Genomic DNA, 22311 nt, shown 5'->3' with positions numbered 1-22311 from the left:
TCTGTCATAAATTTATTTAATGTCCCAGCTTCCACAGCTCCCTGAGGCAGAAAATTCCACAGATTCACAACCCTATGAGAGAAAAAATTTCTCCTCATCTCAGTTCTAAGTGGGTAGCCCCTTATTCTAAGATCATGCCCTCTAGTTCTAATCTCCCCCACCAGTGGAAACATCCTCCCTGCATCCAACTTGTCAAGCCCCCTCATAATCTTATACGTTTCTGTAAGATCACCTCTCATTCTTCTGAATTCCAATGAGTAGAGGCCCAACCTACTCAACCTTTCCTCATAAGTCAATCCCCTCATCCCTGGGATCAATCTAGTGAACCTTCTCTGAACTGCCTCCAAAGCAAGTATATTCTTTCGTAAATATGGAAACCAAAACTGGACGCAGTATTCCAGGTGTGGCCTCACCAATTCCCTGTACAGCTGTAACAAGACTTCCCTGCTTTTAAATTCCATCCCCTTTGCAATAAAGGCCAAGATTCCATTGGCCTTCCTGATCACTTGCTGTAACTGCATACTATCCTTTTGTGTTTCATGCACAATTACCCCCAGGTCCCGCTGTGTTGTAGCACTTTGCAATCTTTCTCCATTTAAATAATAACTTGTACCTTGATTTTTTTCTGCCAAAGTGCATGACCTCACACTTTCCAACATTATACTCCATCTGCCAAATTCTTGCCCATTCACTTAGCCTGTCTATGTCCTCCTGCAGCCTCTTTATGTCCTCCTCACACATTGTCATTCCTCCCATCTTTGTATCATCAGCAAACTTGGCTATGTTACACTCAGTCCCCTCTTCCAAGTCGTTAATATAGATTGTAAATAGTTGGGGTCCCAGCACTGATCCCTGCGGCACCCCACTTGTTACTGATTGCCAACCAAAGAATGAACCATTTATTCTGACTCTCTGTTTTCTGTTTGTCAGACAATCTTCTATCCAGGCTAATATATTACCCACAACCCCATGAACTTTTATCTTGTGTAGTAACCTTTTGTGTGGCACCTTGTCAAATGCCTTCTGGAAGTCCAAATACACCACATCCACTTGTTCCCCTTTATCCACCCTGTTTGTTACATCCTCAAAGAATTCCAGCAAATTTGTCAAACATGACTTCCCTTTCATAAATCCATGTTGACTTTGCCTGACCAAATTTTGCTTTTCCAATGTCCTGTTACTGCTTCTTTAATAATGGATTCCAACATTTTCCCAACCACAGATGTTAGGCTAACTGGTCGATAGTTTCCTGCTTTTTGTCTGCCTCCTTTTTTGAATAGGGGCGTTATAGGTAGCTAAAGCAGAAAAGGGAATGGAATTTCTACGATGTGTCCAGGACTCCTTTCTAACCCAATATGTAAGAAGCCCAACAAGGGAGAATTCGCTATTGGATCTTGTAATGGGGAATGAACCAGAGCAGATAAAAAAGTAAAAGTAAGGGAACATCTAAGCAATAGTGACCATAATATAATACGCTTTAAAATAATAATAGAGAAGGACATAAGTATGATGAAGACCAGGTAATAGATTGGAGAAAAGCTGATTTTGAGGGGCTGAGAATATAATTTGGGAAAATAAATGATTAGGTTATAGGTACAAGAGAAATCCTATCAAAGTTTGCTGATGGAAATAAATTATAGGTTATGGAATACTGAGGAAGAATGCAAGAGATTGCAGAAGGACATAGACAAGTCAGTTGAGTGGGCAGATAAGGGCAGATCCAATTCAATGCAAAAAATTATGAAGTAATGCACTTTTGATAAAAGAACAGTGAAAGGAAATAAATCATAAATGGTGAGATTCCCAATAGTGGAGGAACAAAGAGATCTAGGGGTGCAGATACATAGGGGGGAATTCTAACCAAAAAAACAGGTGCATTAGGATCGGATGGAAGGTTAAAGAGTTAAAAACCTGAATATTGACCCCAACCCACCTACTTCCAATTTTAACAGAGGCAGATTGGCGGTGGTGGGGGCCGGGGGCTAGCTCACCCGAACCCAGTAGACAGGTCACATTTAAATATTCATGCCTCATGGTGATCCATCATTTCAAATTTAACTGTTCGCAGGGGGGATCCCGCCAGCTAAAGGGAGGCGAAGACTGCAGTAGATGTCTACATCTCGAATCTCTCTGGCTCAGAGTAATTGAACTGGAGTGCGAGTTGGAGACACTCTGACTCATAAGGGATGGGTAGGAGTATCTGGACAGTTTGCTGCAGACCTCAGTCACACCTCGTAGAGAGGTACAGATTCAGAACTAGGTTGGTGTGACCAATGGTGTACAGAGCCAGGCGAACCCAGGTGAGAAAGAGAATTAGGATCTACAGAAACTGATCCTATCCAACAGGTACAATGTACTTGCTTCCTGTGAGGATAAGAATAAAGAATATTGGAAGGGCAGCCAGAATGCAGACCATGTCACTTCTAAGCAGTAGGCTGACCAAAGTGGGGAGGAGGTGGAGGAGAGGAAGTGTAATGTGGTAGTTATGGGGGTTTCTATAATTAGGCAACAGATAGCATCCTTTGTAAGCAAGATCGAGAGTCCCACATTGTATGTTGGCTAACTGCTGCCAGGGTGAGGGACATCTTGAACCTTCTCGAAAGGATATTGGAGGGGGAGGATCCAGTTGTTGTGGTCCATGTTGGGACCAACAACATAGGGATGAGTAGGCAAGAGGTTCTGTTTGGGGAGTACCTAATTAAAGAACAGGCCTCAAGGGTTATATGGGCCCAAGTTTTGGGTGGAGTTGCTCCAATTTTCTTGGAGCAACTAATTTAGTTTGGAGTATCTTAGAAATCACAATTCTCGGCACTTAGTTTGCTCCAGTTCTAGTGAGATAGTTTGTGTTCGTTTTAGTTCAGGTATTTTTTTTCAAAAGGGGGTGTGTCCAGCCATTTAGGCCTGTTTTGCAAGTTTTGGCAGCAAAAACTTACCCCAAATTAACTTAGAATGGAGTAAGTGTCCACTTTTGTAAGTTCTGAAAAACCATACCTAGAGTTAAGTTTAGTGCGGGCACAGCCAGAGACAGGGGCGGGGGGAACACAAAGGATACATTAACATCACAACATCGGGGGTGGGGTTGGGGGGGAAGGGAAGTTAGAGGATTTTCCAAAGCACTAAACACCTTCACAACAACATTAAAGAAGCAAAGTACATTTAAAGCACTAAGCACTAAACAAAGCACAAAAAGTAATAAGCAATTAATTAATTAAAAAATAGAAGGAACCCTGCACCTAAAGCACCAAGACTAAAGTAATAAGGAACCAATCAATAAAAAATAAAAAATAGTAGTCCTACCTTTATGTGAAGGGAAGGTGTTTCTGTCAGCCTCTCTCCGTGTCTCTGTCAGTGTCTCTGTCAGTGTTTCTCTCTCTGTCTCTGTCAGTGTCTCTCTCTCTCTGTCTCTCTGTTTCTGACAGTGAGGGGTGGTTGGGGGGGGGGAGACGGGGTGGGGAGGGAGGAGGGAGGGGCTGAACAGGAGGTGCGGGGGAGGCTGGTCGGAGGCTGAACAAATTATTATTGCAATATGCAGTAACCCCGGGCCCTCGCTCCTCTGGCCCTCCAATTGGTATAGGCACCCCTGCTCTCTCCTCCGGCCCTCCGATTATTTCGAGTGCCCCCCAAACCCACTCTCTTCCATCCCTTCCCGTGCTTTTCCTGGTCCCCATACCATTCAAAGACAGACTGGGGGAAAAACAATACTGCAAAACTGATTACTGGAACTCAATACGACACTGTATGCACAAAAGCCAGTGAAAATACATTCACCAGTGAAAGGATGCTTCCACAAAAGGAGTAGCCATCATTTTCAAAAGAAAAACACTCTCATGGAAAAACGCTCTGCTGAGCCATTGCGCATATGCGCGCACACTGTAACGCGCAAGCACAAGGGTGCCGACTGTGAAAAACATGCAGGGCCTTAGCCCCGCCCCCCTGCAGGCTGCGATCGACTTGCTCCGCCCCAGGGAGACTCTGCTGCGCCACGCCACGCTCCAGGACGACCGGAGAATTCCCCGGTAGGATTTCGGCGCGCTTTTTATCGCAGACAGGTCACCTAAATCTCAGAGGTGCACCGTTTTCTCCAGCATTGGAAACTTGGGCCCATTATCTCTAGAGTATTACATGAGCCACATGCAAATTGGCATTGGGATAAGCTAATTAGGGTGGTGAACACGTGGTTAAAGGAATGGCGTGGAAAAGAGGGGTTCCGTTCCATGGGGCACTGGCACCAGTATCTAGACAGGAAGGAACTGTATTGTTGGGATGGGCTCCACCTGAACCAATCTGGGACCAGGGTCCTAGCGGAAAGGATAAATAGAGCAGTCACAAAAGGACTTTAAAGTAATAAATGAGGGAGGGAGGGCTCAGGTGGGAATTGTAAAACAAATAATAGTACAAAAACAAACAAAAAGGAAGAGAATAGAGTAACAGTCAGAAATTGTGCTTTTAGCATTACAGGTAACGGGAAAACAAGTGAGTAAAACATTGGAGCTGACGGACAGGCTAGGGTGTGTGGCCTTAATAAGCATTCTTTATACAAACGCACGGAGTATAAGGAAGAAATTGAATGAACTACATGCACAAATTCAAATTGGAAGGTATGACATGGTAGCCATTACTGAGACATGGCTGCAAGATGGTCAGAACTTCGACTAAAGAGGCAAGGGACAGCATAAAACTAAAAGAAAAAGCATACAAAAATGTAAAAAAATTGCACAGGTCCTGGCAAATGGTGAGTAGGGAAAAATAGTAAAAAGACAAAATTTAAAGCTCTTTATCTGAATGCACGCAGCATTACAGAAATGTGGTTGCAAGGTGACCAAGGCTGGGAACTGAATATTTAGGGGTATTTGCCATTTCGGAAGGATAGGCAGAAAGGAAAAGGAGATGGGGTAGCTCTGTTAATAAAGGATGAGATCAGTGCAGTAGTGAGAAATTATATTGGCTCAGAAGATCAAGATGTAGAATCAGTTTGAGTGGAGATAAGAAATAATAAGGGAAAGTAGTCACTGGTGGAAGTAGTCTATAGGCCCCCTAACAGTATAGCTACACTGTTGGACAGAGTATAAATCACGAAATGATGGAGGCTTGTAAGCAAGGTACTGTAATAATCATGGGAGATTTTAATCTTCATACAGATTGGACAAATCAAATTGGCAAAGGTAGCCTTGAGGAAAAGTTCATAGAGTATATTCAGGATGATTTCTTAGAACAATACGTTGTGGAACCAACCAGGAAGCAGATTATGAGAGATCTGGTAAAGTGTAATGAGACTGGATTAATTAATGATCTCATAGTAAAGGATCCTCTCGGGAAGAGTGATCATAGCATGGTAGAATTTCAAATTTAGTTTGAGGGTGAGAAAGCTCGGTCTCAAACTAGTGTCCTGAACTTAAATAAAGGCAATTTCAAAGGTATAAAGGCAGAGTTGGCTAAAATGGACAGGGAAAATAGATTAATGGATAAGACGGTAGATAAGCAGATGCAAACATTTAAGCAGATATTTAAGGAGGGATATGCTTGCATTGGAGGCAGTTCAGAGAAGGTTCACGAGGTTGATTTCTGAGATGAGGGGGTTGCCTTATTAAGAAAGGTTGAGTATGTTGGGCCGATACTCATTGGGGTTTAGAAGACTAAGAGGTGATCTTATTGAAACGTATAAGATTCTGATGGGGCTTGACAGGGTAGATGCAGAGAGGATGTTTCCTCTCCTTGGGGAATCTAGAACTAGGGCACATAGTTTCAGAATAAGGGGTCGCTCATTTAAAACGGCAATGAGAATAAATTTCTTCTCTGAGTGTAGTGAACATTTAGAATTCTCTACCCCAGAGAGCTGTGTAGGCTGGGTCATTGAATATATTTAAGGTGGAGATAGACAGACTTTTGAACAATAAGGGAGTCAATGGTTATGGGGAGCAGGCAGGAATTGGAGTTGAGGCCAAGATCAGATCAGCCATGATCTTATTGAATGACGGAGCTGGCTTGAGGGGCCAAATGACCTACTCCTGCTCCTAATATCTTATGTTCTTATGTTATGAAAGATAAAAAGAACAGCCAAGTGATCACAAAACAAACAGTAGCAGTTACAAAAAGGGATTATGAAAATAAAGTTACAAGGGATATCAAAATCAATACTACAGGGCTGGATTTTTGCCTTTGCTCATCTCGGGGTCGTAATGGCAGTGGGGCTGTCCTGATACTGCCCGGGATCAGTTTGCATCTCAGTCAGCAAAATTGAGCAGCTGGGCCCTGAATGTGGGTGAAGTGCTAGGCTGGCTGAGCTAGGCTGGCTGAGCATTCGAAAATCTCAAGCTAAATAGCCAGCCTTGGAGTGCTCTAAGAGAGGCCTGTGGAGAATTAAAAAACCTACATAAAACCCACCAATATTTCCAATAAGTAACTCACGCCACACCAACATAAATTGCAAAAAAAACAAAACAAAGCAAACACACTTACCTGAGGTGGACATTACACCTCACTGCAGGCGCTACAGGTTGGACCACCCTGTTTCACAGGCGGCCCCGGCACAGTGCTCTATGGAGTACTACAGATCGGGTAGGAGCCAAAAATCGAGATGGTGTCGCAACCAGGGGCGTTGCACACTGGCTCGCCTTTCCCGCGCGTAATGCTTCTCATCCTGCTGAAACCAGCACCGAAAACACCGGCGGGACGCTGGAAGGTGGCTTACCACTGCCATTGCGCCCCTCCGTGGTGAAAACAGAGACAACAGTGGAAAATCCAGCCCAAAGATTTTTTACAATTATATTAGGTAAAAGAGGGTAGTCAGGAGCAATGTTGGCTCCTTAAAAACTGAAAGTGGTGATATTGTCAATGATAATAAGGAAATGATGGACAAGTTGAATAATTGCTTTGCGTCAGTAGTTACAGTTGAGGAAGAGTATAACATGTCGGAAATCCCAAGGAAACTAATATTGAATCAGGGACAGGGACTTAATAAAATTAACATATGTAAAATAAAAGTAATGAAGAAAATAATGGCACAAAAGAGTGATAAATCCCCACAACCACATGGTTTCCATCGCAGGGTTTTAAAGGAAGTATGTGAGCACATTGCAGATGTCCCAACTATAATCGTCCAATGTTTCCTCGATTTAGGAATCATTCCTGTGGATTGGAAAATTGCACTTGTAATTCCACTATTTAAGAATGACGAGGGAGGGAAACCAGGGAATTATAGCCCAGCCAGCCTAACATCTGTTGTCAGAAAATTACTAGAGTCTATGGGGCCGAATTTTTGGTGGACTCACTGCCTGCTGCCACCAAGTTTTATGGGCGGTCTTCCCTCCGAGTGAGTATGGTGGAGGCGTCCTGCGTGGGGAAGACCGCTGGGGACCGCCCACTGACGTCCATTGGTGTGCAACTCTCATAAGTGTCCTCCCGCCCACCGAACTGCCAGTTTGGTCCGGGCGGGAGTCCGCTGCAGCAGGGGAAAAGACTGCCGCATGGAGGCAGGTCTAACCTCAACGGTCTGTTTGAAGACCTGCAAAAAAAGATTAGTAAACATCTTTAAAAAAATTTTTTTCCAGCGATTTAGGTGGATGGGTCCACTGAAAGTACTCCAGTGGTTTTTAAAACATTTTTTGTAAATTTTTATTTTTATCTGTTCCTTCTTCCTGGGCCCGACTCAATCCTCAGCGGCACTTTACCGAGGATTGCATTTGCCGCCGAGATTGGGATCTCCTGCCCACTGCCGCCCAGATTCATGGCGTACGTCCTTTTTTTGCCGCTGGATGGTCTTTCCAGAATTTTTTGATGAGCGTTCCGCCCAAAGTACCGTCAGGATCTCAGCAGTCCTTTGGGTGGCACTTGAGCAGAACTTAGCTTCCATCAAGTTCAGAGCCTATAATTAAGAATAGAATGACTGAATGCCTCGAAAATTTTCAGTTGATCAGAGAGAGCCAGCATGGATTTATGAGAGGCAGGTCTTGTCTGACAAACCTGATTGTATTTTTTGAAGAGGTGACTAAAGTAGTGGACAGGGGAATGTCTATGGATATTATTTATATGGACTTCCAGAAGGCATTTGATAAAGTCCCATGTAAAGATTGTTAACTAAAGTAGAAACCCATGGAATTGAGGGCAAATTATTGACCTGGCTAGGAATTTGGCTGGGCGGCAGGAGACAGTGATTAGGGATAATGGGTAGGATGTGATTAGTGGTGTTCCACAGGGATCTTTGTTGGGGCCTCAAATGTTCACTGTATTTATTAACGACTTAGATGATAGCATAGAAAATCATATATCCAAATTTGCCGATGACACAAAGATAGGCAGCATTGTCGGCAGTGTAGATCAAAGCATAAAATTACAAAGGGACATCGATAGATTAAATGAATGGGCAAAACTGTGGCAAGTGGATTTCAACGTAAGCAAATGTGAGGTCATCCAAATTGGACCAAAAAGATAAATGGTGAAAAGCTAAAAACAATGGAGGTCCAAAGAAATTTGGGGGTCCCAGTAAATAGATCATTAAAATGTAATGAACAAGTACAGAAAACAATCAAGAAGGCTAATGGAATGCTGCCATTTATATCTAGAGGACTAGAATAAAAAGGGGGTAGAATTTATGCTGCAGCTATATAAAACTCTGATTAGACCACATCTGGAGTACTGTGAGCAGTTCTGGGCACAACACCTTAGGTAGGATATATTGGCCTTGGAGGTAGTGCAGCGTAGGTTTACCAGAATGATACCCAGACTTCAAGGGATAAATTAGGAGGAGAGATAATAGGGTTGTATTCCCTAGAATTTAGAAGGTTAACTGGTGAACTGATTGAGGTTTTCAAGCTATTAAGGGGAACAGATAGGGTAGACAGAGAGAAACTATGTACGCTGGTTGGGGAGTCCAGGACTAAGTGGCATAATCTAAAAATTAAAGCCAGACCTTTCAGGAGTGAAATTAGGAAACACTTCTACACACAAAGAGTGGTAGAGGTTTGGAACTCTCTTCTGAAAATGGCAATTGATGCTAGATGAATTGTTAATTTTAAATTGGAGATTGCTAGATTTTTGTTAACCAAAGGTATTAAGGGATATGATATGGAGTTAGATCGCATATCAGCCATGTTCTCATTGAATGGTGGAACAGGCTTGAAGGGCTCAATGGTCTACTCCTGTTCCTAAGTTTCGATGTTCCGATGACTACTAAATCCAGTAGGTAAGTGCCTTGCCACCCGGATACCCCCTTGATCCTTCTGATCTCCCCACTTTGACCACTGACCTTCCTCCAAGGCTTTCCGATCCCCCATTCCAACCCCGATACCCACTCCAGCCTTTGATCCTCGGCCCTCGGCCCCCAATCTCCAATCTGGGTCTGATCCCGTCTCCAGCCCCAATCCTCCTCCGGCCTCTTCCCTCCGGCCCCGATCCTCCTCCAGCCCTAATCCTCCGGCCTCCCTTCTTCAGCTCCGATCCTCCTCAGGCCTTCCCCTCTGGCCCCAATCCTCCTCCATCCTCTCCCCTCTGGCCCCAATCCTCTTCTGGCCCTGATCCTCTGGCCCCGATTTGCAGGCCCCAATACTCCTCCGGGATTAGAGAAGGTAGCTCCAGTTGAACAGTCAGCGTTTGTCTCCTAAGCAGTAATATCTTTGATTCCAAGTCGAAGTTGTGCAATAGCAGGATAATATTTATGTTTTATTACTTTTTCATGCTTTATTATAATTTGTTCGTTGGATATGAATATAAAATAGTCTATAACATAAAATTCATAATTGCTAGCTAGTTAATCAAATTTTCATTTAGATTTTTCACCGATTGACTGTCAATAGGTGGAAGACTAGACAATGCTATCTTAACTCAAGGCTTTATATGTATATTATAGTTAGAGGTCATGGTATAATAGTGGGGTGAATTATTATTTTCCAATGGGCTGGGAGATGGGAGGTGTCCAGTATCATGCAGGAAACCCAGAAGTCTGGGTTTCCCTGCATGCTGTGTAGATCAAACTCCACAGTGTGCATCTTACGTCACTGACAGTTTCCTTGCCTGGAAGTCAGCCTGATTGTCAGGTTTGGATTCCAGTTGGGTGGGAAGCACTCTGGAGGAGGCCTCAGGATTCCAATTCCTGACCCTGGGTGGGGGAGGGGCAATTCTGATCTCCGACCCCAAGGGGGGCCCTCTCTGTTATATATGCAGACTATTGATATATTCTCTGTGAAGTCACTGTATAGTTGCATAAGATGAAGACTTGTTACCTGATGTACTATCTGTTATGTATGCAACACCTTGTAACCAGCATTCTACCACCACCAGAGGGTGCATCTGTTGGAGTCCCAAGGGATCCTAGCATCCCTTGGGATCACTGCATATAAGCAGGCCTCCCATTTTGTGCCAGCATTCTGGAGTCAGAATAAAGAAACTAAGGTCACACTTACACAAGTCAACAGTACTCAGTCACATTGCTTTATTTGATGACGACGAGTAATAGATAACGAACCATCATGCGAAAATGCAGAAAACTGTTGGGTATCCTGGAGAAATTCTCAGAAGGTGATGAATGGGAAGCCTTTGTGGAGCGACTCGACCAATACTTCGTGGCCAACGAGCTGGAAGGGAATGAGAATGATGCCAAACGAAAGGCGATCCTCCTCACCTTCTGTGGGGCAACAACCTATGGCCTCATGAAGAAACTTCTTGCTCCGGCGAAAGCAACAACCAAATCATATGAAGATCTGTGTACGCTGGTCCGGGAGCACCTAAATCCGAAGGAGAGTGTTCTGATGGCAAGGTATCGATTTTACACATGTCAATGGTCTGAAGTTCAGGAAGTGGCAAGCTACATCGCCGAACTAAGGCATCTTGCAGGACATTGCGAATTTGGTGGATTCCTCTAGCAAATTCCAGGAGAGTTTCTTGTGCTTGGAATTGGCCATGAGGTCATCTTCGCAAACTATTGACTGTTGAAACACCGAACCTGAGCAAAGCCATAACGATAGCCCAGGCATTTATGTTCACCAGCGATAACACCAAACAAATTTTGCAGTACAAATTTTGATGCATCTGCAAGTACTGTACACAAAGTAACATCGTTTTCAGGCAGAAATGCATATGGCAGAACGTACATGCCTGCAGCTGCACGACTTCAGAAGACTCAGACTCCGTCATCAAGCCTTAATGCGAGGCAATTGACACCTTGTTGGCGCAGCGGAGGTGATCATCAAGCCCATCATTGCCGCTTCAAACACTATGCGTGCAAAGGCTATGGAACAATGGGTCACCTCCAGCGAAGGTGCAGACGAGCTGCAAACCCTGCAAACCACCATGGTGCAGGGGAAGACTGATCCATGATGGATCAAACTGAACTAGAGACTCGAACCGAGGAGGCAGAAGTGTACGGGGTACACACCTTCACCACGAAATGTCCACCGATCATGTTAAAAGTTGAACTGAATGGAATTCCAGTATCCATGGAATTGGACACAGGTGCGAGTCAGTCTATCATGAGCAAAAAGGCCTTCTAGAGGCTGTGGTGCAACAAGGCACAAAGGCCCAAGCTGAGCCCTATTCATACCAAGCTGAGAACTTACACTAAAGAGCTGATCCCTGTAATTGGCAGTGCAGCAGTAAAAGTCTCCTATGATGGAGCGGTGCACAAACTACCACTATGGATTGGACCAGGAGATGGTCCCACACTGTTCTACAGAAGCTGGCAGGGAAAAATCCGCTGGAACTGGAACAATATCGTCCGTCGACGACGCCTCATGTGCCTAAGTTTTGAGCAAGTTCCCATCGTTTATTGAGCCAGGCATCGGAAATTTCTCTGGGGCGAAGGTGCACATCCACTTGGTTCCCGATACATGACCCATCCACCACAAGGCACGTGTGGTGCCATACATGATGTGAGAGAAACTGGAGATTGAGCTGGACAGGATTCTATGAGAGGGCATCATCACGCCGGTTGAGTTCAACGAGTGGGCCAGTCCGATTGTTCCGGTTGTCAAGGGCGATGGCACGGTCAGAATTTGTGGGGACTATAAAGTAACGATTAACCGTTTTTTGCTGCAGGACCAGTACCCGCGACCCAAGGCAGACGACCTATTTGCGACGCTGGCAGGAGGGAAGACATTCACCAAGTTGGACCTGACGTCGACCTACATGACGCAGGAGCTGGTGTAATCTTCGAAAGGCTTGACCTGCATCTACATGCACAAAGATCTGTTCATCTACAATAGATGCCCATTTGGGATTTGATCGGCTGCGACTATTTTTCAAACTGTTAAAGTCGGTTCCGCACATTGTGGTTTTCCAGGATGATATATTGATCACTGGTTGGGACACCATCAAACACTTGCAGAACCTGGAAGAGGTTCTAAGTTGGCTAGATCGTGTGGGACTCAGGTTGAAATGCTCAAAGTGTGTTTTCCTGGCACCAGAGGTCGAGTTCTTAGGGAGAAGAATCGCGGCAGACGGCATCAGACCCACCGACATCAAAATGGAGGCCATCAAGAACGCGCCGAGACCACAGAACGTAACGGAGCTGCGGTCATTCCTGGGACTCCTCAATTATTTTGGTAATTTCCTACCCGGGTTAAGCACCTTGCTAGAACCCCTACATGTGTTGCTATGCAAGAGAGATGACTGGGTATGGGGGAAATCACAAAAGACTGCTTTTGAGAAAGCCAGAAATCTGTTATGTTCCAACAAACTGCTTGTTCTGTGTGACCCATGTAAACGTTTAGTGCTAGCTTGCGATGCATCTTCAAACGGGGTCAGGTGTGTGTTACAACAAGCAAATGAATCGGGAACATTACAACTGGTTGCTTATGCATCCAGGAGCTTGTCCAAGGCAGAAAGGGCCTACAGGATGATTGAAAAAGAAGCTCTGGCATGCATTTACGGGGTGAAAAAAATGCACCAGTATCTGTTTGGACTTAAGTTTGAGTTAGAAATTGACCATAAGCCGCTCATATCGCTATTCTCAGAGAGCAAAGGTATTAATACCAATGCCTCTGCTCGCATCCAAAGATGGGCGCTCACGCTGTCTGCAAATAACTATGTAATTCGCCACAGGCCAGGCACAGAGAACTGCAGTGATGCTCTCCATCGGCTATCATTGCCCACCACCGGGTTGGAAATGGCACAGCCTGCAGACTTGCTCTTGGTGATGGATGCATTTGAAAACGAAAAGTCACACGTGATGGCCCGCCAGATCAGGACCTGGACCAGCCTGGATCCTTTACTGTCCCTTGTAAAAAACTGTTTCCTCCATGGGAGCTGGTCCAGCGTTCCAGCGGAGATGCATGAAGAGATCAAGCCATTCCAGCGGCGCAAAGACGAAATGTCCATACAGGCGGATTGTCTTTTGTGGGGTAATCGCGTGCTTTTGCCTAAGAAAGGCAGGGAAACTTTCATACGCAACTACACAGTACCCACCCAGACATAGTAATGATGAAAACTATAGCCAGATCCCATGTGTGGTGGCCCGGCATCGACTCAGATTTGGAGTCTTGCGTGCGCCAATGCAACACTTGCTCTCAACTGAGCAATGCACCCAGGGAGGCATCGCTAAGTTTGTGGTCAAGGCCCTCCAAACCGTGGTCTAGGATCCATGTTGACTTCGCTGACCCGTTTCTAGGCAAAATGTTTTGGCTGTTGTGGATGCTGATTCAAAATGGATTGAGTGTGTAATAATGTCTGTAAGCATGTCCACTGCCACCATTGAAAGCCTACGAGCCATGTTTGCCACGCACAGTCTGCCTGATGTCCTTGTCAGTGACAATGGGCCGTGCTTCACCAGCGCTGAATTCAAGGAATTCATGACCCGCAATGGGATCAAGCACATCACATCTGCCCCATTCAAGCCCGCATCTAACGGCCAGGCAGAATGGGCAGTCCAAACCATCAAGCAAAGCTTGAAACGCGTGTCGGAAGGCTCCCTGCAGACCCGCCTGTCCCGAGTCCTGCTCAGCTACCGCACAAAACCCCACTCGCTCACCGGGGATCCCCCTGTCGAACTGCTCATGAAAATGACACTCAAAACAAGTCTCTCTCTAGTCCACCCTGATCTCCATGATCATGTCGAGGGCAGGCAGCATCAACAAAGCATGTTCCATGATCACGCACATTTGTCACACGATATTGAAGTCAATGACCCTGTATTTGTACTCAACTATGGACATGGTCCCAAATGGCTTGCTGGCACTGTTGTAGCCAAAGAAGGGAGTTGGGTGTTTGAGGTCAAACTTGCAAATGGAGTAACTTGCTGAAAGCATTTGGACCAAACCAAATTGCGATTCACAGACAGCCCACGAGCAACCTGAAGAGGACACCACCAACTTCGACCCTCCGATACACACACAAATGGCAACTGACATCATTGTTGACCACGAAGCTGAACTCATCATCCCCAGCAGCCCAGCGAAGGCCCAACCAACTCACCTGCACCTGTGTTTGTACCGAGACGATCGACTAGGGAGCGGAAAGCCCCAGATCGTCTCACCCTGTAAATAAGTGTACTATTGACTTTGGAGGGAGAGTGATGTTATGTATGCAATACCTTGTAACCAGCATTCTACCACCACCGGAAGGCGCATCTGTTGGAGTCCCAAGGGATCCCAGCATATAAGCAAGGCTCCCATGCTGTGCCAACACTCTGGAGTCAAAATAAAGAGACTAAGGTCACACTTACTCAAGTCTACAGTACCCAGTCACATTGCTTTATTTGAGATATAATACTATCAATAAGGTTTACACTGTGTATATACAATGCTGGCACCACTAGAGGATGCAACTGGTAGAGACCGGGGTTTCCTGCCTCTGTGGCAGAGGCTGTCCATCAGAAGACACTGCGGTGGGAGACCTGAGGGTCACGTGCATAGGTGTGCAGGGCCCAGTATAAAAGGCTGCTCACCATGCTTGTGTCTCACTCTGGAGTTACGAATAAAGAAGCAAGGCCACTACAGTTTGAGTACAACACATTACCTCGTGGAGTCATTCATAAGTGCATTACAGAACAACTGGCGATGAGAATATGGACTTTCGCACGATTATGGCTACCTTTGGCACACTAAAAGACTTCACAGAGGGTGATGATTGGGATGCCTTCACGGAAAGGCTCGAGCAATATTTCGTGGCAAACGACCTGGCAGGGGAAATGGACACATTGGCAGAGAAGCGCAAGTCTATACTGCTGACCAGTTGTGGGCCCCAAGTCTACCGCCTCGTCAGGGACTTGCTGGCACCCACGAAGGCCAAGGATAAGCCAACGATGAGCTGATTGAACTAATTCGCGACCAATTAAAACCAAAACAGAGCATCCTCATGGCCAGCCATAGATTCTATACTCACCGCAGACCTGAGGGCCGGGAGATTGCAAAATATGCTGCCGACCGCAGGAGACTTGCGGCACCGTGTGATTTCGGCACGCACCTCAACGAAGCATTGCGAGACATCTTCCTTATATGAATTGGCCACGAGGGCCTCCTTCACAAGTCATTATCCGCCGACACCACAGTCAACCTGCAGAAGGCCATCAGCATCAGTCAGGCATTCATGACCTCGACCTGCAGCACCAAGCAAATTATTCATCCTGTGGACTCAAACCCGGCAAGTACTGTACACGGAATGGTGCCTTTCATAATGTATAATGTGGTTCTGCCCAGGGTAGAGAGCACAGTCCTCAGGTTTCCAGAACTCAGAGTCCGCCGAGGGATGCTAATCGAGTTGCGCCATGCCGGCGTTGTGGAGGAAACCATAGGGCTCACCAGTGTCGGTTTGCTGAGTATGTATGCAAAGCCTGTAACACAAAGGGCCACCTCCAGCATATGTGTTAAAGAAATATGACTCAACGTCTAGCAGAGGAGTCAGTAGATGACTTTGAATCCAGTGGGGAATATGATGATTTGGCCAGAAGGCAACTCAGCCCCAAGAAGAAGTCTATGGAGTGTATACCTGCACCACCAATTGTCCTCCAGTGAAGATGGAAGTCGAGATAAACGGCGTTCCAGTCTTCATGGAAGTGGACACGAGAGCGAGCCAGTCAGTGATGATGCAGGATGCCTTTGAGAGGCTATGCAACGAAAAACGACCCGAGCTGGTTCCAGTACAGGAAAAGTTGCTCAACTACACCAAGGAGCTGATCCCAGTCCTCGGTAGTGCGGATGTAAGTGTAATCCATAATGGCGTGGTGCACAAGTTACCTCTGTGGATTGTTGCAGGTGATGGTCCAATGCTACTCGGAAGAAGATGAATGGGGAAGATCCAGTGGAAATGGGAAGACCTCTTCACTCCAGCAATCGATGTCCCCCATGGTCAGAGACAGAGCAAAACATCACCCTCGCTTGGGCCAGGCACCAGAGAACAGACCAGCACAGCACCTAAGGCACAGACCATCCATCATGGCTGCGTGGTAATGATCCTACCGAAATGATCTAAAAGTACCTTCCCGGTTCCAGTGGCAGGACTTCGGGGGAGGAAGATCGAATTCACAGGCACTCTTCCAGCTTTTGTGGCAGAATCGCGGGAGAGAAGGATCAATGCAGTCGATCTCGAGGACAGAGACAAGATGGCGTCCCTGCTGCAGCGAGGTGCAGCATGGCTGAAAAAAAGATGGCCGCGGCCATATCACGTGGTACAACGCTGAGGGACCAACACGTGGTGTCTAACAAAGGATTTGATTGGGGTAAAGCCAGCAGGGTTCTCTTAAAGGAGACCTGCAACCAACTGAACTTAAAGAGACATTGTATGCATGGCAATCAATGTAACGAACCGATTAAGATTGTGAACAAAATGTTGTTGTGAGATGTCAGTACTATTCCTTATGTAAAGAATAAAATGTTGTTGCGAGATGTTGGTACCAGTCCGATAGATATACTCTCTGTGCAGTCACTGTATAATTGCATAAGATGGAGACTTGTTACCTGTATATACCATACAGACACCACTAGAGGGTGCAACTGGTGGAGACCGGGGTTTCCTGCCCCTGTGGCTGTCCACCAGAGGGCACTGCGGTGGGAGACCTGAGGGTCACCTGCATAGGTGTGCAGGGCCCAATATAAAAGGCTGCCCACCATGCTTATGCCTCACTCTGGAGTTACGAATAAAGGACCAAAGTCACTACAGTTTGAGTACAACACATTGCCTCGTGGAGTCATTCATAAGTGCATTACAGACATAACACTATCCTTGACCCCAAGAGAGTGGGGCCCGATCCTGGGAGGTGTTTGTATGGGGGTGGGATCTGATGGTGGGGGAGCTTGGGGAGACTGGGAGGAAGCACTCTACTTCTCCTGGCCCACAAGGAATGCTCCCTGAGGTTGTCTTCACCTTGCTGCAGCTGCTGGATTTCCCAAGGCACAGGAACCCCGCCCCGCCACAATGAAACCTGAAAAGCAGATTAAATCCGAGGCTTCCAGCCTCATTAACATTTAAAATGTCAACTCACCTCCTGCCTGCCCCTTGTCCTGCCTCAGTCAAACCTAGGAGTGGTTGGGTTGGATCAGCTGGAAAGTTGAAAATGAAAATGTAGGGGAAAACACAAAAACATTACCTTCTTGGATCAGTATTACTCTTTTGCTAAACCAATAGCAACTGTCAAACTCTGTTAGATCATGTGAATCAGTTTAATTGCTTTAGTTGATAAATTAATGCCTGCTCTTGTAGTACAGAGTAATTAGGGAATTGTTGTCATCAATCTGAAATAACTACCAATTAGTGAAGTAAATCATGTGTAAATGATGACCTTCAAACTGTTTTGTTTCAAATCTATAATGATGTTATTTAATGAAAAGAATCTATGGTCAGAGCATAAAATGGGGTTTGTTTTCATTTCTCTGTGAGAACATAGACAAAAAAGACCATATGAAAAATTACCAAAGTCCATCTAGTTAGCCCCTTACTCTCCTTGTAGTTGCATGATACAATAATTTATCTGTAAATATTTTTAAAAAGCTGCACAGTCTATGTATAATCCACTCTATCATTCTATTAGGCATCAGCCTTGGCTCAGTGGTGGGACATTCAGTTCTGAATCAGAAGGTTATAGGTTCAAGTCTGGCTCCAGAGACTTAATCTAGGTTGACACTTCAATGCAGTACTGAGGGAGTGCTGCACTGGCGGATGGGACTTTAAACTGAGGCCCTGTGTACCCTCTCATGGCAATATTTCGAAGAAGAGCAGGGGTGTCCTAACCAACATTTATCTGACAACCAACACCTAAAAGAAATGATCTGGTCATTTATCTCATTAATGTTTCTGGGAGCTTACTATCCGCAAATTGTCTGGCATGTTTCCTACACGACAACAGCCTTTTGGCTAAGATCAAGTGTAGTATCTGTTCTTATCAGTTTAATATCCCCTATGGGGACATGATATTGAATTGATTTTTGGACAGGGAGCTGGATCAGGGGCATGCCCCGTCCACTCCATGCACCGACCTGGTATTGCAATATTTCCAGGAACGGTGCAACTTCGCCTCTCGGCCTTTTGGCCTAAGATCAAACACATTGGCGCAAAGTGATCTTTGGCGTTAGAGTTGATCTGGAACGAAATTGGATTTAAAAAAAACAGTGATTACATATCAAAAGCACTTCATTGATTGTAAAGTGCTTTGGGACAACCTGATGTCACAAAATGTAATTTATTTCTTTTTTATATTCAGTTTGTTATGTCATGAGAGAAAATTGTATAAAGTATTTCCCTACTCTGCCACAAAGCTAAGCAAATGAAACTTTGAAATGTCTATCTAATTTTAATAACCTACATTGTTCAAGCTGTTGCATTGATTAAGAGCAAAATATCAAGAGTTTATTTCAGATAAACTAGTTTAATATGCATGCAAATAGCACAATAGAGATGCAAAAGCAGACATTGCAAGGCTTCAGTGCTGGTGCAGGATATAATTAGATATAAATGCTGGGCACAGAAACAGAGCTACAATGTAATATTGTAACTCTATCTTTCACTCGTGTCCAGTGAAGCACTGTGCTGCCAGCAGAGCTCTCCAATTTCTGCCCTGTAATTTAAACCTTTCATTTTAGCTAATCCAAGTGTATTGTACAGACCAAGGGGGAAATTTTCGTCGAATACTTTAGGACTAAAGAGATAAAGAGGAGACCAAAATGGGTCTTTAAGCTGAAGAACATAAGAACATAAGAACATAAGAAATCGGAGCAGGAGTAGGCCATTTGGCCCTTCGAGCCTGCTCCGCCATTCAATAAGATCATAGCTGATCTGTCATGAGCAACAGTACATGGATGACGCCTGTATCTGCACACATTCTGAGGCTGAACTCCAGGATTTAGTCAACGTACTTACTGAGGCATACAAAAGCATGTGCCTTACGCTAAACATCCGTAAGGCAAAGGTCCTCCACCAGCCTGTCCTCGCTACACAGCATTGCCCCCCAATCATCAAGATCCACGGCGCGGCCCTGGACAACGTGGACAATTTCTCATACCTTAGGAACCTCTTATCAACAAGAGCAGACATTGATGCCGAGATCCAACACCGCCTCCAGTGCGCCAGTGCAGCCTTCGGCCGCTTGAGGAAAAGAGTGTTCAAAGACCAGGCCCTCAAATCTACCACCAAGCTCATGTCTATAGGGCAGTAGTAATACCCGCCCTCCTGTATGGCTCAGAGACATGGACCATGTACAGTAGACACCTCAAGTCGCTGGAGATATATCACCAACGATGTCTCTGCAAGATCCTACAAATCCACTGGGAGGACAGGCGCACCAACATCAGCGTCCTCAACCAGGCCAACATCCCCAGCATTGAAGCACTGACCACACTTGATCAGCTCCACTGGGCAGGCCACATAGTTTGCATGCCAGACACGAGACTCCCAAAGCAAGTGATTTATGCGGAGCTCCTTCATGGCAAACAAGAAAAAGGTGGGCAGAGGAAACATTGCAAGGACACCCTCAAAGCTTTCCTGATAAAGTGCGATATCCCCACCTAGGAGTCCCTGGCCAAAGACCACCCTAAGTGGAGGAAGTGAATCTGGGAGGGTGCTGAGCACTTCGAGTCTCAACGCCGAGACCGTGCAGAAATCAAACGCAGGCAGCGGAAAGAGCGTGCGGCAAACCAGTCCCATCCACCCCTTCCCTCAACGACTATCTGTCCCACCTGTGACAGAGTCTGTGGCTCTCGTATTGGACTTTTCAGCCACCAAATAACTCACTTCAGGAGTGGCAGGAAGTCTTCCTCGATTCCAAGGGACTGCCTATGATGATAATGATGGCTGATCTGATCCTGGGTTCAACTCCACTTCCCCGCCCACTCCCCATAAACATTAACTCCCTTATCTTTCAAAAATTTGTCTGTCTCCACCTTAAGTACATTCAATGACCCAACCTCCACAGCTCTCTGAGGTCGAGAATTCCAAAGATTTATGACCCTCTGAGAGAAAAAATTCCTCCTCATCACAGTTTTAAATGGGCGATCCCTTATTCTGAAACTATGCCCCCTAGTTCTAGATTCCCCATGAGGGGAAAGATCCTCTCTGCATCTATCCTGTCAAGCCCCCTCAGAATCTTATATGTTTCAATAAGGTCACTGTTGTGTATCTGTAAAGCATGCACTCCCATGTTCCGCCACCAGGGTGTGCATCCCCTGAAGTCCCAAGGGATCCCAGCATCCCTTGGGAGCATTGTATATAAACCAGCCCCTAAGGCCTGTTCCGGACTCTGGAGTGTCTTAATAAAGACGGAGGTCACTGTTACTTTAACCTCCCCGTGTGCAGTCTCATCTGTGTTAGGAACACAATAGGCACTTCCACGTCTTCTAAACTCCAATGAGTATAGGCCCAACCTGCTCAATCTTTCTTCATATGACAACCCCCATCATCTCAGGAATCAACCTCGTGAACCTTCTCTGAACTGCCTCCAATGCAAGTATATCCCTCCTTAAATAAGAAAACCAAAAGGAAGGTTTAGCCTGAGTTTAGCGCAATACAGCATCTTGATAAAGGAGTTGAAGCGCATGCTTGGAACGGCTAGCTGCAGGCTTGTTAAACAGCTGATTGCAATGTTCCTGCTCAGCATGGTGTGCAGTCATCTGAAGGTCCCATGCAGGCCAATCAGTGGCTTTTCCATTGTAGATACTGCACATGCGCAAATATTTGAATGGATCGCACATTGTGGGAGGAAGGCTACGCAGGAGGCAGTCCAGCTTACGGGTAATATTGGCTGATTGCCACTTAAAGTGCCTGCTGGCTCTCCTTAAAGAGGTTGAATGGCATTTTAGTGGATAACACTTCAACTAACGCCCTCTCCGAACAGTAAAGTCAGCGTTGATGTTGATTTCAAGCGCTACGAAAAGGGATACTCACTACTTAAAGGGATACTTACCATTTCATTTTCATTGCGTGAAGAGGACCTCTGAAACACTTCAGGAGACTTTCTGGGATACTTTCTCAAGGCTTCACCAACAATTGAGCAACATGTATTCTGGAAATTCTCTGAGGACTGCCCCTAAAATGAATAAGTGCTGTGCTACTCCACCTTATTGGACACCTTCTGGGAGACACCAGGTAAAAGGGAGTGCTTGGTCACGGACATCTTGTTAGGGATCTCCCTTGGTCTGGATAAGCAATGGGAGGATGACATGAGGCCAGGCAGAGCAGCACCAGCTGCTGCAGGAGAGAGGGACAGGAAGGTGAGGTGGCATCTTTCCCCCCTGTGGGTACAGGACATCTCTCCTCCTCTGGACCTCCACCAGGACCTCCAGTTCCACATCCAATAACCTGTGTGCCCTCGCCCTCAGTCCCTGAGCCATCCTGAAACTTGCTGCTGTGTGGTAGCTGCAGTACTCCACACCTTCAGTGGAAGTGGGTGCGAGGAGCCCATGTATACTGCCCCACACAAATTGCTTCTAATCAGCGCTTGAGTCCTGTACCTGCAGGTTTCTGGTTAGTGCCTGTAGGCACATTTAAATCATGATAATTATCAATTCATGAGAAGACCCGGACTTTCAAACTGGCGTTGCTGATTAGCATAACATTCATTTTGCACCTGTTTTCAGCCTTTGGCCAAAATTACCCCTAAATATTTACAGTTATTGAATGGACACAAATATTTCAAGCGGTTGCTCTCTTTTAGCAAACAAACTCAGAACAATACTGCTTTTTTCTCAAAAATCACATATTTTCAAGCCAAGTATTCGCACGCTTTCCTAACAAGAATGTCATCCCTTATAAGTGTAGATAGAGCAGAGAGAGAGAGAGTTATACACATACATACATGTAAATAGATACACATACAAACTTATTTTCTGGCAAGCCTGGTGAGAAATTGAGACTATGAGAAGAAAACATTCAGTTTGTTGACAAGCTAGCATGTGATTCTTTATC

At 45.6% G+C, this 22311-nt stretch overlaps 1 pseudogene; it reads left to right on the top strand.

Annotated features, from left to right (window-relative positions):
• Nucleotides 1-18252: 18252 nt before the first annotated feature.
• Nucleotides 18253-18429, top strand: LOC139260478 (U2 spliceosomal RNA; annotated as a pseudogene).
• The last annotated feature ends 3882 nt before the right edge of the window (nucleotides 18430-22311 follow it).

This window comes from Pristiophorus japonicus, chromosome 3 (assembly GCF_044704955.1).
Source record: "Pristiophorus japonicus isolate sPriJap1 chromosome 3, sPriJap1.hap1, whole genome shotgun sequence".
NCBI classification, from domain to species: Eukaryota; Metazoa; Chordata; class Chondrichthyes; family Pristiophoridae; genus Pristiophorus; species Pristiophorus japonicus.
Note: the sequence above shows the minus strand (reverse complement) of the source record. Positions and strands in the feature narration are given on the sequence as shown.